At 45.0% G+C, this 12,234-nt stretch overlaps 1 long non-coding RNA gene across 6 annotated transcripts in view; it reads left to right on the top strand.

Annotated features, from left to right (window-relative positions):
• The window catches only part of LOC149119727 (uncharacterized), a 37,646-nt gene extending 25,701 nt beyond the window's left edge, over nt 1-11,945 (top strand). For 3 of the 6 annotated variants that reach the window (XR_016227617.1, XR_016227616.1, XR_016227613.1), the window contains one exon: nt 2,686-4,721. This is a non-coding gene — a long non-coding RNA (uncharacterized LOC149119727). Of the gene's footprint in view, nt 1-2,685; nt 4,722-9,091 lie in introns of those variants that run through there. The other 3 variants (XR_016227618.1, XR_016227615.1, XR_016227614.1) reach the window with 2 other exon arrangements.
• Nucleotides 11,946-12,234: the final 289 nt, after the last annotated feature.

The following is a 12,234-nucleotide window of genomic DNA, read 5'->3' as shown; positions in this document are numbered from 1 at the left end:
GTATTGTACCCTGTCATATTGGAGAGACAAAATTGCTAGTGAAAATTAAAAAGAAAGAGGTCAAGAGGTACAATTTGACTTTCAAAGCATCCCTGGGACACAATGTATACTCAGAATCACTTCAAATTGAGGATTTAGCATTATCCTCTATTGCAGCAAGGCAAATGTGTTCAGTCGGACCATCATTTCACATTTATAGCAAACAATCTCACCTTTGGTCAATTCCTTAATCACACACTAATAAAAATGATATAAATACTTTGGTAACTCACCCCATGCGACTAAAATGCAAGTAACCTAAGATGGCTCAGCTATGTTGTTCTCATTTTATCACCAGGGACTTGTTTCTTCTTAGTTAGCATTGTGTGCTGCTAGTTGATACTTGCCTAAATATTTCCTTCATCCTCAGAACATTATAGTTCCTTTTTCAGGCTTCAAATATTTCCAGCTAATTCTAGAAATACGTGAGGTACGCCTGAAACGCCGACAGCTGTAGCTTAGGCCCAAAATAGGCCTGCTCAAGGAGACACATTGAGCAAACAGAACCAGAAGTCTGTAGGTGACAGCTGAACAGGCATCAGTAGGAAACTGCCAGGTGCTCCGATGATCCAGCCGGGGATGAGAACAGACAGGTTCTATTTCTAGAAATAGCACAGAGGATGCCAACTAGTCATGGGATATACTTGTATGTTATAGCACAAATCGTCCCTTCTATTTTCTGGGGAACTTGGGGGTAGCTCAGGAACGTTGAACCTACTTCAGAAATTAGCATGTGTAAGACATAATCTTTGACATGGACTCACTGAGCCCTTAGTATTTTCAAGTCACTTTTCTAGGCACTATGTGTGTGTAGGGGAAGGATACACAGAAGTTTAAGACACAAACTCTATGCACACAGAGTTTTCACACCAGTTGAGAAAGCAAGACAAGTATGGAGCTTATTTCCAAAAGTCTGTGGAAAAACGGAATTAAAAGATGAGTTTATAAGTTTCAAAAATACTGAAACCTCTACATATGAAGGACATGGATATTTTTCATCAAAAAGTTCATGTAAGTGCATATTATAAAAAAATGCAGGGATTTCAAGAATTGTTTGGAACCAAAGTAAACTTATTTTTATTCCACTTTCCATAAACTTTGGGAAGTATTCTTTACTTTTTTTTAAAAGATTTATTTATTTGAAAGGCAGAGTTACAGAGAGAGAGAAGGAGAGGCAGAGAGAAAGAGAGAGAGAGAAAGAAAGTCTTCCATCTGCTGGTTCACTCCCCAAGTGGCTGCAATGGCTAGAACTGCTCTGATCCGAAGCCAGGAGCCAGGAGCTTCTTCCAGGTCTCCCACACGGGTGCAGGAGCCCAGGGACTTGGGCCATCTTCTACTGCTTTCCCAGGCCATAGCAGAGAGCTGGATCAGAGGTGAAGCAGCCAGGACTTGAATTGGCAGCCATATGGGATGCTGGCTCTGTAGGCTGCAGCTTTACTCGCTACGCCACAGTGCTGGTCCCTAGGGAAGTATTCTTGTGTGGAAAAGTCTTATCTTACAAATGGTAGATTCCTGGTGAGAAAAAAAAAACCATTTATAGACAAAATGCCCCTGAAATATTCTTTGAAGAGTACAACATTGGAGATAAAAGTACCATTTTTTCTAAGTCAAATGCAGATGTTTTCTTTTTCCTCCAATATTATATCAAATCAGCCTTTCTTTAAAAAAAAAATTTAAAGTAACTTATTTCAGAGGCAGAGAAAGAGATCAAGAGCTCCCAGTTACTGGGTCTCCCTCCAAATGCTAGCAACAGCTTTGGGCCGGGCCAAAGCCAGGAGCCCAAGACTCCATCTGGGTCTCCCGTATGAGTGGCAGGGACCCAAGTACTTGAGTCATCACCTGCTGCCCTCCGTGGATGCGCATTATCGGGAAGCTGGGGTAGCTGGAGTCGGGAGGAGCTGAGACGTGAACACAGGCACTCCGAGACAGGATGTGGGTGTCCTAAGCAGCAAACACCCACCTCAGATCACTCTTTAGTTGAGAACCTTGCCAATTGGCAGGCATTTGTGAGCCGTGTTGAATGTTTGAAAGCACATATATTTAGGCAGGAGACACACACCACGAGTGACCTTCAGGAACTGACATCATCTGAAGGAACGGCAAGTTCACATGGCCTAGCTCAAGTTAACTTGAGGTGGAAGCATGACAACAACAAGGCACAGAGGAGTGGGGGTGCTCAAGAGACCAGGAGAGCACGGGGTGGGCGGTGAAGCCTGCCTGGGAAACACTAAGAGCTGCTGTTTGGTGGTGGTGGTGGTGGGGAACCACGCGATGGAGAGCCTGCAGTGCCAGGCTGCGATGCTGGAAGTGGTAGGGAACTGTTTGAGATTTCTCACTCAAGGGTTGTAGGATGATCAAACGTATCTAAACGTACTTTCGCAAGTCAGCTCCTCTCTCAACGTCTGGCTCACAGCCACTTCCCAATAGAAGCCGAACTGGACCATGGCCTCCTCCTGGATCTCATTCTTCCCTTCCCAGGCGTTGTTGACGTAGATTTCTCCTGCTTGTCTAATCATTTTGTCCTTAACCTTCTATCACCTCATTTTGAGAACTCAATGTTTTCTCTCAGGGGGTGGGGGGCAGAAAGAGAGATCTTTTTCTCCAAAGATAAGGCCCTGCCTTTCACTTTCTCTGTCTTCTACCCAGAGCTTAACACATTGCGGCTTCTAAGGGACTAATGTGCGAATTAACTCAGTGATGGATTCTGGATGCGCCTCGTTCCTGAAGCCCCCGAGTCAAGTTTTCGTTTTGTTTTGAATGTCTTTGCCTCAATTATCTGGGGACCTGCCAAGGCAAACAAAGACTGGCTGGCTAGGCTAACCGGTGGGATGGCTGAAGAAATGGACACATGACTCGGAAGAGATGACCCAAGTGCAGCTCCGTGTGGGAGATCACTTCTCTGGAGCCCAGAGAAGGAAGAGAAACAGCCCCAGTCCTTAGTCACGGCTATTCCAGAAGCAGGCTCTGCTGAAGGAGCAGTCTTGGGGAAAGGAGCAGTGGGGAAGACAGGCTTTGCAAAGCAAAGTTTTTTCTAACCTCAGGTCAAGCCCAGGAGTGACTTTGAAGGGCCTGGGAGGGAGAGCATGGGTATGAAATGTCAGGAGAGAGAGAGAGAGCCTGTGACACCTGTGGTTTTGAAGAAGCACATCCCCATGCCCGTCGCAGGTATTCTTCCCAGATACTCAGCAGGTGAAAGAACCCATGTGTGACAAAGCTTCATCACTACAACATTCTTTTCTAACAGAGATGTGTGTGCAGTCTCCGCTTGCAAACGCCTCCAAGCAGAACACGCAGGAACTACTTGAAGCATATTCTGGTTATTCTCTTTCGTCGTGTCCGAGGTTATGTCACTGCTAACATTTCAGAACTCTGCTACCTGCCACCCTCTCGGGGTTCCCAGGCTGCTTTCTGAATCCCTGGAAGAAACTGCTTTCTGGAGTTGCCGAATGTCTTGGGTCTCTACCAGTGGGAGTCCCATTCTCCAGCCCAGCCATCTCAGCCAGCTGTTAGGGACAAAGCATTCTAATTTACCTAACGTACACTGAGGTGTAATGGAGATGAGAAAGCAACTAGCCCAGGTGTGTTTGCATTTCCAGAAGGGCCATCCTAAGGAACACAATTCTAAATAGTCAAATTTCCAGAGTTATTTTGGGGCATTCTGTGATGAGACAAGTCTTATTGGGCCAACTCAAATACACCACATGGGTAACCGCCTCAACCACGTCTGATGCTGTTCCCTTTTGGTGGAATGTTTGGGCCTCTCTTATTTCTCTCTCCAAATCCCATTTCTCCTTCAGGGCTCAGCTCAAGTCTTAGCAGCGAAGCCTGCCCAGAGTGCACCTGGCTTGAATTCCTGCCCCACTCGGAAGTCATTCCTCCTCACTTGTTCCATTTGGGTTAGTTTGGTTTCCTCAGACAGATCCTGAGTTCTGTGAGAGCAAGAATCATGCTTGAAACTTCTTGTCAATCTTCCACAGCGCCTGGCAAAAATCTGGGCTCATAGGAAATGTACAAAAAATGTTCATGGTAATAGCCATTGCTTTCCCACATGCATCCAATTTGAGACACAGGTTGGATGTCATTACCACCATTTTACAGAGCAACTTGTTAAAAAAAATAACCACTATTCAAAAGAAAGAAGCTAACATAAAGTCTTGTCTCTCTTCTATTTTTGAAAATTCTCAATTTATCAATCAAGGTGTGAATTTTATATATTTCCCATAGCACAGTGCTGAGCATAGAAGTCAAACTCAAAAATATCACCTTGGGTGAGACACAATACTGATGGAACTTTGTTTTTATCTTTTTGAAAAAATATTTCTTTCTTTTCACTCTTTCTTTGAGAGAGAGGGAGGGAGAGATGGAAGGAGACAGAAAGAGAGAGAGAGAGATTGCTCAGCTCCCACCCACTTATTCACTTACTAAATGCTTGCACCTGGGCCAAAACTGTGGCGGGCTAAAACTGGGAGCCAGAAACTCAATCCAGGTCTCCCACATGCATGGCAGGAAGCCAACTCATTGAGCCATCACTGCTGCATTCCTGCCTCCCAAGGTCTGCATTAACCAGCACCTGAATTCAGGCTCTTATATGGGACACGGACATCTTAGCCACCAAGTTAAGGGCCCATCCCACGAACACATTTTTAATCAGTTATACTTATTTTAGTGTACATTAGAAAGACTATAGCCATTCAATAAAACTATGATTTCACAAATGTTATACTTTCCTTTGATTAGAAGTGTATTTAAGTCTTTTTAAAAGATTTTTATTTATTTATTTGAAAGGCAGAGTTACAGAGAGGCAGAGAAAGAGAGAGAGAGAGAGAGAGAGAATCTTCCATCTGCTGGTTCACTCCCCGATTGGCCACAACGGCCAGAGCTGGGTCTATCTGAAGCCAGGAGCCAGGAGCTTCTTCCAGGTCTCCCATGTGGGTGCAGGGGCCCAAGGACTTGGGCCATCTTTCCACTGCTTTCCCAGGCCACAGCAGAGAGCTGGATTGGAAGTGGAGCAGCTAGGTTTCAAACCGGTGCCCATATGGGATGCTGGCACTGCAGACGGCAGCTCTATAAGCTACGCCACAGTTCCGGCCCCATATATTTAACTCTGACGCATGCTACAACATGGATGAGCCTTGAAGACGTTATGTTAAATGACATAAGCCAGACACAAAAAGGATACCGAGTGATTCCATTCATATGAAGTTTACAGAGTAGTCGAATTCACAGAGTGGAGAGTAGAACAGAGGGTTCTGGGAACTTCAAGGAGGAAGAAATGGGGAGTTAGTGTGTTTAATGGGGACAGAGTTTCAGTTTTACAAGATGAAGAGTTCTGGAGATGAATCATGGTGACCGTTGCACAACTATCGTGAAGGTACTGACTGTCACGGAACTGTACACCTAAAATGCTTAAACTAGTAAATTTTAGAGTATGCATATTTTATCACAGTAAAAATGTATTTAAATAAAAAAGCAAGGTAGACAGCTTTTAAGTAAGTAAAAGTAGAGACAGACTGCAGATATGGCCACCAGAAAGGTGCTATGCAAGTGACTGGTGTTTGGGAAACCCTGTTGTAGCTTAACTCTCATTTTACTTAAGAGGAGAACAAGGCCCCATAGAAGGCAAGGGAGCTTGCCCAATATCACACATTGAGTCAGTGACAGAACTAGCACACAGGTTTCAAGACTCTGTTGATATGTTTAAAATTTATAACCTCTCATTGCTTAATAAAATATCATGATGTAGGCCACAGACCCAAGAAGGACTCCGTGTATGCTGGAAGAGTCAGCATGAGCTTGATGAAGGCCCTAAAAGACACGATGACTTGTAAATCTGAGGAGATGGAAGGGAACACAAGCATGGGAAAAGGCCTGTAAACAAGGCTGGGTGTGGTTTCTGGTTTGTACTGACACAGTAACTATGGAACGCTGACCGGAGCGGTGGATTTTTCTTTTGAAATAATAGAAGCCTCTTGAGTGATAGGTTAATTTAGACCTAATACAATAAGCAATAGGCAGCCCTTGTAGAATTTTGAACAGAGGTGTGACATGCTGGAAGCAGGCTTGGAAGAAGATTAATCTGGCAATGGCCAATGGGATGGCTAGAATGAAATCAGAACAGTGAGGAATCCAGCTGTGGTGTGCCAAGGACCAGAACCGGGATGGTGGCAATGAGAACAGACAAGCAAAGGCAAATCAATGGCTAATTCAAAGGCAGTCAAAGGTAGAACAACCAGAACTTAGATAGCCATGCAAGGGCAGATGAAGGAAAGGGGGGGAACTAGGATAACTCCAAGGTTTCTAGGCCTGGACTGGGGGGGTCACACCCATGCTAGTGCCTCAGCTGAAATGAAAATCTGGGAAGAGGAGATAGTTTGGGGCAAAGGTAGAAAGAACATTTTGTTTTAGACATAAGGAGCTGGAGGTGGCAGTAGAACATCCAAATAGAAATAGTCTCCAAGCAGCTTGAAATATGAGATCGGAGCTTGAATTAGAGTTCAGAGGTCATTAAACCCTCATTTTAAATCTGGATACTTTACACAAGGATGGTGTTCCCATGACATACTCATTTTTATTTTGTGTTAATTTAAAAGACATATTGTTTTCATAAAGAAATTGTGGTGTAAGACTTTGAATGCAAGGGAGCGAGCATTTAAGTGCCTTCAAAGCCAGAAAACATCAAGGAAAGGGTGGGAATGGCCCAAGTGAGTAATTATAAATTTTCTCTTCTGGAAAGAAAAGAGAGAAAAAAGATGGTGTAATTTCCAGTTATCCTTTCTTGGAGCTCTAACACATAGAAGGATTTAGTGTCCTTGTCACCCAATGCAACCTTTCAAAGAACTGCTGGATGAGTATTTAGCAATGAACCTTTGGGAACACCTTGTATGGAATCCAGCTCCTCTGCTATTAATGCAGTATGGCAGCTGGTGGAATGATTCATAGCAGGACATCACGTAACAGCACACAATTTGACAAAGTGAGAATGGGAGGGGTGACGGTATTCGCTGCATTGTCTGTTGCATACTTGCTTTGTGAATGTAAGGCTATACCCCCTGAAGCATGACTGACAAAACTCGTGGATTTGCTAACCCCCAGCATTTCATGTCTGATTCCTATGAGTCAAACTACTGGAAAGCAGCCGAGTTGGGGAAGCCAGCGGGTTTAGCAGAGGATCCGGTGTGCTGTTAGAGTGAGCGGGGATGTGGTTTGCTCTGGACACGTGTATAGAGAGAAGGACTGTGGGAGCCTTTTCTCCTAAACTTGTCTCCTGGAGTCAAGGCTGCTCTTCAGGCAGAGAGGCGAAGTTTCTCGTTTAGGCCTTCCACGTTTCTTCCTGTCTCCTGTCTCTCTCCTCACAATGAGTTGCAGTGGTCTACAGGCTTCCGTCCAAGTTCCAAGAAGCTATCACACAGCTCCAGGTCCCCACTGTGAGACCTCACTAAAACTAATAATAACCACTGGGCTTTGAGAATTGACAACATGCCAGGCGTTGAGCGAAGTGCTTTATATATATACGTTATCTCATTTAGTCCTGAAACAATCGTTATGAGCTAAGTACTGTGATTCCCCTCATTGTACAGATGAGATATCTGGGGCTCACAGAGGTAAAGTAGATTCCACAAAGACACAAACCCAAATCCGCTCCTCTTCCCCTCCGTGTCAGCCTCTGTCACAGAGTTATGGGAAAGGAAGGGGCATAACCTAGCTAGCCAAAGCAGCCGGACCAACCCTAACAACAAACAGACTATTCTCACAATATGTTTTCTGAGAAATAAACTTCCTAGAAGCCCTTAATATCTAAAACAGACTCCGCTGATGACCTAAAGAAAACTGTAAACGTATTTCCTACCATTGACAAGGGTAAGGGCAGAGTTTGGGTTTGAAAATTTTATAGTCCGCTTAGATGTTTTCAAGTCAGGAAACTACACGTATTTGCCTTGGGCATTTCCACCGATTTTGAACTTGCACCTGGACTCTATGCAACCTCTGCCATGACTGATCTGTGACAGGACTCTGATGCCAACATCCCTTTCATAATCTCTTTCTACTGATTACATCGGTCTTAAGCGTGGCACAAGATTTGAGAAACACTGAGAGGCTTTCGGATTTGCATTGGCTCTCTGTTAGCTCACAAGTCATCTCAAAGGTAGACTACACTATCATCTCTTCTCGAATTATCACCCAATTCCTTATTGTGATTAGCCCATCCCATTGAGTTTTCAAGTTGAAGTCTAAGAATCATGACTCATGGTCATATTGGAAGATCAAGGAGGGACAAGCTGTACTAGCGTCTCTGGAAGGGGACAACTACAAGAAGCCTGGGCTACCTCCCAAATTCGTCAAGGGCCAGCAATGGCCCTGAGCAAGTGGCTGTCTATACAGCTGACCAATGTGAGCTCAAACTAAGACTCACTGTCTTCTGCCTAGGATTCGTAAGAGGTTGAACGAGGATCTTTTAAAAGTTATAACAATACGAGTGGTGTCCTACCTTGAGGAAGCTGACTGTGGCTGACCCATTTCATGTCACTCAATATGAGTAGGGCTTAGATTCAAGGTACTTGTCCAGCAGTAGACTGGGCTCAGCATGGACTCTTCACACTCCCTTGCATAGTCCTCCCTGTGCCAGATAACATGATGGTTGACTGAGATTAAAGAGAGTGTCCAGCCAGGGAAAGGAATTTTTCTTACGTCTATTTACTTTTCAGTCAAATTAACCAGTCCGCATGAGGGTCAAAGCACCAATTCTGCCCTCCTTAGTGTACCTTGGGTTTCTCATTCTACCCTGCGAGAGATACTCTTGGCTGCCAACTTTCCCATCTTCAAATCAGAACTGGAGGGAAACTCCAGACTCACGTAGTCACACCTTAGTTGCATGGATAGGGAACAGAGAGGCCCAGAGAAGGAGTGGATTTGCTCAAGGTCACGCGGTGACTTAGATCTGGGCCAGAACCCAGATGTCCTGATTCCTGGATGAGCATTCTTCCACCCCACCACATCGTAACCTCATCAGCAGCAGACCTCTGATTAAGGGCCTCTCGGCTTATGTCCATTTCAGGTTCCAAAGTCTTCTCCTTGCTGGCTTTCAGGACTCGTTGGTAATCCAAGGCTGCTTGGATGGTGCCGAAGTGTCATCCTGGATTGCTCTCCACAGATCAGCTGCAATCCAGGCCAGGATGGAACACTGCCACACAATCAGTCCTCCCTGGCCCCTGCACGATGAGTAAAGGAAAATGAATGTCTCTGTCTTCTGTCTGGGAGTCTTACATTGCTGAACAGATGTCTGTCTGAAAATGACTTCTTAGATACGAGGCAGGAAGAAACATCGGTTACAAGCCCTGATAAGGAGCTCAAGCTCTTGTGGTGAGAAAGGGCTGTTGTTGCCTAGCTCCCTCACCCCAGCGGGACCCAGTGTATAAAATCGTGCATTTCCCTTTGCAAAGAAAATGTGTATAGAGTTCCCTGATGTGAAACAGCCTGGTGAGCCCTGTATTGTAAGATTGCCTCTTAAGCCCAACCTTGAGCTCCTCTTAGAAGACCTTACCTATTCTTCTACCAGGCACTCCAGACAAAGTTTTTCTCCATTCACATAAAAGAACTAATATTTCCCCAGGACTTGCCAAGAAAAGAAAGGATGCCATTTTTGTCCGGCCTGCTGTATTCCATGTGTTGGCATGCTTCATCTCCCCTTACCCCCCTCTGCCCAGCCCGTGGCCCCGTGTGAGCTCTATTTTTGGAGCTAACCAATGCAAAAGATGGTAGCATTAGAGTGGGGAATTTGAGAAGCGATTCCTATGCATCTGGTGCTAGGCCCAGCTCCTGTTTCACTCTAAGCCTGGGCCCAGGAAAAGTAACAATCTGGTATTGCCATCTAAAGCTGCAGGTGTCCAGTTCCTGTTGGATCCACTTTCAACGACTCAAATATAGCAGGGGACACATGTTGGAGCATGTTCCTCAGGAAGGGCACATGACATGTGGCCACTCACTTAGCAGGGCCAAAGTTACCGCTCTGTTGAAGCTGCCAGCTGCTCTGTCGAGGCCCTCTGGAGGGGCTAGGCAGCCCTCCAAGAGAAGGACAAGCCATTTATGCGCCACCATCACCATTTGCCATCAGTAGAGAAACTGGGAGCGAGGCTGTATTTCTTCTGCATACTCTGAGTTGCGGATGGCCCTGTGTGCACTCAGGAGGATTTGAGGACTATGCCTAGGAAAGGCTAAAATAGGTGACCGTCTACACATCCTGACACAAAGCCTGTCAAATACGGCTCTAATCATCTCTCTTCTGCAGCCTTTATACTGGTGGAAATCCTGCACCAGACATGTCAATCATGGAAACTGTCATTTCCACCACTTCCTTCTAAGGGAAACTCCATGTCTCATAGTCCCTTGCTGAAGAAAACAGCCAGGGACTATCCCTTGAGAATGGAGTAGTGACTTCTTAGGCCACAGACAGGCGCATGACCCAAGGGCAGTCGATCCATCTCCTGATGGATGATGCCCTTTGTATGGTGTGGCCTAGCAAGAAAAACTAAATTTAATTAGGTAATGGGAAGCAGCTAGAACGTAAGTAGGAAAATACAGATATTTTCAGTTTGCAGGCAGAAGTATAAATGAGAAAACACTAAATCCACTAAATAAATGCAGAGATGAACTGGGGCATTCTTATTTATTTTTTTTTAAAGGCAGAGCGTGCAATAACATTCTGGCTACTGAGATGATGAGATTCAATCCCAAGACCTCTCTTAGTTCCTCAATAGTGCCAGTTCCTGGGTGCCTACTAGAAGCTTCGTAGGGACATTCATTCACTGTTGTGTGGTTGGGAGTCAAGCTGAATGATGCAAAACACAGTCTTTCTGTTAGGGTTGGAGAAGAAATTCTTAATGCCAGGTGGGCTTCTTTCCCTTGGAACTTGATCTAGACTCTTGCTAGGCCTACCAATCTCTTACATGCCATATAGAAGTCCCATCCTCAATCCCCTCCTCCCACTCCACTCCTGTGCCCAGATCTGATGGCACAGCTCCCCATCAGGAGATAACTCCAACTTTTTCAGACTAGACATTCCAACCTAGGTCAATCTAACTAGGACCCGTGCATAAGATTCTACACCTTGCCCGTAGTGGGCATACCAACTTAGCTTTCCCTTGAGATCTAAGCCACCACGACTGCAGATGCCCAACTCAATTTTCAGGCCTTACCCATGGTACCCACACAGACTGATGTTGGCATAAATAGAGATTGGGCATAAAACTAGGGTTGATTCTGTGGCAACTCCAGAAGCAAAAGGCTTTCCATGGAAGAGTAACTGTCCTTTCAAGCCTCTTCCTACCGTGGTTAGCGTGGATGATTTTGTAGTACTTTTCAAGCCACATAGACACTCCCATATCTGGGGTCAGTGTTTTGGACAAGATGGTGGAAGAACCCCATCCTCAAATTTACCAAAGGCTGGTTCCATCGTATGTTTTCAAGCTGGGCTAAATTAGCCTGTGATGGGAATCACAGGGAGATAAATGACACAAGGTCACAGCCCGAAAACCTCTGGTAATTCATGGTGGAAAATATCTGTGACACTCAACTCTCTGTGCTATCATGTGGTGAGAGCTGACCAGGACCTCTGGTTCCAGTCTGCTCAGAGTAGGCCCACGTGAACTGGTTTGTGAAAGTCACCACTCCATTGTCGCCATTTATGATGGAGTGTGGGTTGGGCCACAGTGGCAGAGAAAGGGCTCTCTGGCTGTCATCTGTAGATCCCTGCAGGTGGAGGCAGAAGTGATCGTGAGAGGTATGGGATGATTCCAAGACTCACTGGACTCAGCCAAACCCCATTTCACTGCTCGACTCACACCCGTAATATTGGCTTTGCAGCTTCAATCACAGGCAAAAAAAAAAAAAAAAAAAAAGAAAACACTGAGGTTGTATACCCCTTGGTTTTTCTGTTTGTACTGAGATTTCATGTAAAATTTTGGAGATGGAAGATGGATGAAGAAAGAATTGACACTGAGCAAATAAATCACGCACAAAATAATATTGAACATATTTCTTGGGCTCATCTATACTATTTGTGAACTGAACAAAGATGAAATGACATCTTGGTTTCACAATTGAAGACTTCCTGTGCTCTTTGACTTCATCTCCATTAAGTGAATTTAGGCTTTAGAGGAACATTTTTCCTAGGCCATCTGATTAGCTTACTCCTTCTCTAGT

Source organism: Oryctolagus cuniculus, chromosome X (assembly GCF_051225735.1).
Source record: "Oryctolagus cuniculus isolate XC-2025 breed Fujian yellow rabbit chromosome X, ASM5122573v1, whole genome shotgun sequence".
Lineage (NCBI taxonomy): Eukaryota > Metazoa > Chordata > Mammalia > Lagomorpha > Leporidae > Oryctolagus > Oryctolagus cuniculus.
The sequence above is the reverse complement of the archived record's forward strand: the minus strand, read 5'-3'. Positions and strand labels throughout refer to the sequence as shown.